The sequence below is a fragment of the Hyperolius riggenbachi genome, chromosome 7, assembly GCF_040937935.1.
Source record: "Hyperolius riggenbachi isolate aHypRig1 chromosome 7, aHypRig1.pri, whole genome shotgun sequence".
NCBI classification, from domain to species: domain Eukaryota; kingdom Metazoa; phylum Chordata; class Amphibia; order Anura; family Hyperoliidae; genus Hyperolius; species Hyperolius riggenbachi.
The window spans coordinates 94,203,652-94,206,519 of record NC_090652.1 but is presented as its reverse complement, the minus strand read 5'-3'; the positions used below and the strand labels follow the sequence as shown (position 1 = coordinate 94,206,519).

Below are 2,868 nucleotides of genomic sequence, written 5' to 3'. Positions count from 1 at the left end.
GAATATTGTATAATATTCGGTTACTGAGAAGCTTAATTACCCGGTTGTTGCTTATCCCAGCGGCATATTTTTAATAGGAGGATACTCAGCGGATCCTGACCAACAGAATGATATAAATTTCATACCTATCATGAGTATAGTATCTCTTAAAAGGGCAAAAATAATACAATTCATTCATTTTAAATATGATTAGAGCTGCTCCAGCAAGCCTGCTCCTTTGCTGGGTTAAAGCTGCTCAGATGTCCTTTGCCATGAAAGGGAGCCACTGGTACTGGTTGCTAGCAGAGTTTCATGCCTAACTGCTAAAGGAAAGATCCTTTTGTTCCCATTAATTAAAGCGGAACTGTTGTGAAAATATTAAAATTTAATACACATACAATTAAGAAGTACATTTCTTCCAGAGTAAAATGAGCCATACCTTACTTTTCTCCTATGTTGCTGTCACAGGTTTTTGGTTAGTCCATCTCTTCACGGGGTATTCTTAGCATGGCCTTTATTCTTTATAAAAACATTCCCTGAAAAAGATTTATTCAATGAAGCTGGCCAGCCTTCCTGCTCACCGTACACTTCTTTGGCAGTTGGACGGAGCAACTGCCATTCACTAAGTGCTTTTAAAAATAACGAAAACCCTGAGAAGACGAGCTAATCCAAAATCTGTCTGTAATGTCAGATTTCTACTACCTACTGTAAGTGACAGCAACATAGGAGAAAAGTAATTTATGGCTCATTTTACTCTGGAAGAAACGTATTTCTTATTTGTATGTGTTTACATGTATTTTTAATTTTTAGATTTTCTTATTTGTATGTGTTTACATGTATTTTTAATTTTTAGATTTTCGCGACAGAGGTCATTTAAAAACAAACACTGGCCTCCCAGGGTAACAGCTGTAAGAACATGAATAGAATCTGTTATCTGCTGGACCCCAGAGAATTGCCTGTGCAGTTCCTAGACAGGCAATTTGAATTGGAATCATGAAACACAATCAGAAAACTGATTGTGTTTCTTCACGAATCTACTGTGTTCCCTCAAGAATCGTTTGCGACACCTCGTGCCTACATAGTAACATGGATCCCCTCATGCTTCGATGGAAAAAAACAGAGGCCGATCAGGTCTGTGCTACTGCTACTGCGCAACTCATTAACAACAGCTTGTCAATAGTTTTTCAGGGGAGGGGCAGAGGGATTGTCCATAGGCTTCCCTCTGTTGAGGTGGGCAACCATTTGGGACACTTTTGTTTAACTACAGGTACACTTTAACTTCAGGGCGGAAGTTTGCCTGTGCCCCAAAAGCCTAATGGGCAGGAAGAGGTGTACCTCTAGGGGAAAGGAGGCGTAATTTTTAGCTTCTAGAGCACAGCTGGAGTTTCTCCCTACAGCCGAATCAGATGCCAATTAAACACAAAGAATTAGGGATCTGACTGCATGGTGATTCCAGGTGTGTGGCTCAGACACTACTGAAGTCAAAAGGTCCACATAATGTTACATATAATATAGTAATTTGATAAACTCTTTCTGTATGAAGATGCATTTTGGCAAATATAAGAATCGTTAAATGCTCAGTTCAAATGCTAACTGAACTTTAAGAAGAAAGCATGCAGTTTGTTTGAATATGTTATCTTTTATTTCTCTTTGCTACCCCCTACTTAGGTAAGTACCCATCTGGGGCACTTTTTCACTACAGGTACACTTTAAGGAGAAGAAAGCAATGACACCCTTCACATTTCTATCACTTAAACAGTTCAGTACATGCTTCCTGTGCAAAATGAAGTTGATTGCTGTAACCTGTTACTGGCAGGTTCTCCTAAATCTCCACCTCAATCTAACATTTCAGTTGTGGGTTGAAGGAATTTTAATTTCTTCTAAACAAATGTTGTGTTTTTTGCTTTCCATACAGGACAAAGAATTGCTATGGAAACAATCCACATGGATACTGCTGGACTGGTGACACACATGTCTGACTCTTTTTCTAGTGAAATGGAGTCTGATGAATGTATTCCCGATCGCAGGCATGAGGAAACTTCAGCAGAAGACCTGTCCAATAATGAGGAATATAAGACTCCAAGGAAATAAAGGAAACGTGATGGCCGCAAAGTAAAGGATTACAGCCATGGGGAGGAGTGCAATGTGATTTGTAGTAAGGTACAGAATAAAACTCTCTAATGATAGGACAAGTCATGGCGGACAGCAGTCAGAGCCAAGGGGAAAATGAACCATGCCTAATAATTAGAGATGGCCCGAACGGTTCGCACACAAACTTATTTGCGCGAACTTCGGTGGTTTGCGTTCACGGTGAACCGCAAACTATATGCGTGTTCGACCCGCCCCCTATACTACATTATTAGGGTCAACTTTGACCCTCTACATCAGTGTTTCCTAACCGGTGTTCCGCGGCACACTAGTGTGCCGCGGGATGTTGCCTGGTGTGCCGTGCGGGGATCCCCAACCTGTCCTCTTCCTCCCGCCCATCCCCGCTGCCGCCGCTTTTATTACCTTAGCAGCGGCCGCTCTCCCCTCTCCGGCGCGTGTATTTATTCAAGCAGCGTATCTCCCGGCTGCTCTGTGTGATGCGCAGGAAGCAGGGCTCGGTTACCATAGTAACGGCGATACATATCGCCGTTACAGGAAGCCGCTGCTCTGCTTCCTGCCGCATCACACAGAGCAGCCGGGAGATACGCTGCTTGAATAAATACACGCGCCGGAGAGGGAAGGGCGGCCGCTGTTAAGGTAATAATAGCGGCGGGGACGGGCGGGGGGCACCACCTACCCATACTGGCTATACCGGGGCACTATACTGGCTATCCTGGGGCACTATACTGGCTATACTGGGGCACTATTCTGGCTATACTGGGGCACTATACTAGCTATACT

The 2,868-nt window shown here is 43.3% G+C and overlaps 1 long non-coding RNA gene across 1 annotated transcript; it reads left to right on the top strand.

The window, feature by feature from the left end:
• The first annotated feature begins 616 nt into the window (after window positions 1-616).
• LOC137525592 (uncharacterized) lies at window positions 617-2,112 on the top strand. The gene is made up of 2 exons (XR_011022946.1): window positions 617-686; window positions 1,895-2,112. It is a non-coding gene; the product is annotated as an uncharacterized lncRNA (long non-coding RNA).
• Window positions 2,113-2,868: the final 756 nt, after the last annotated feature.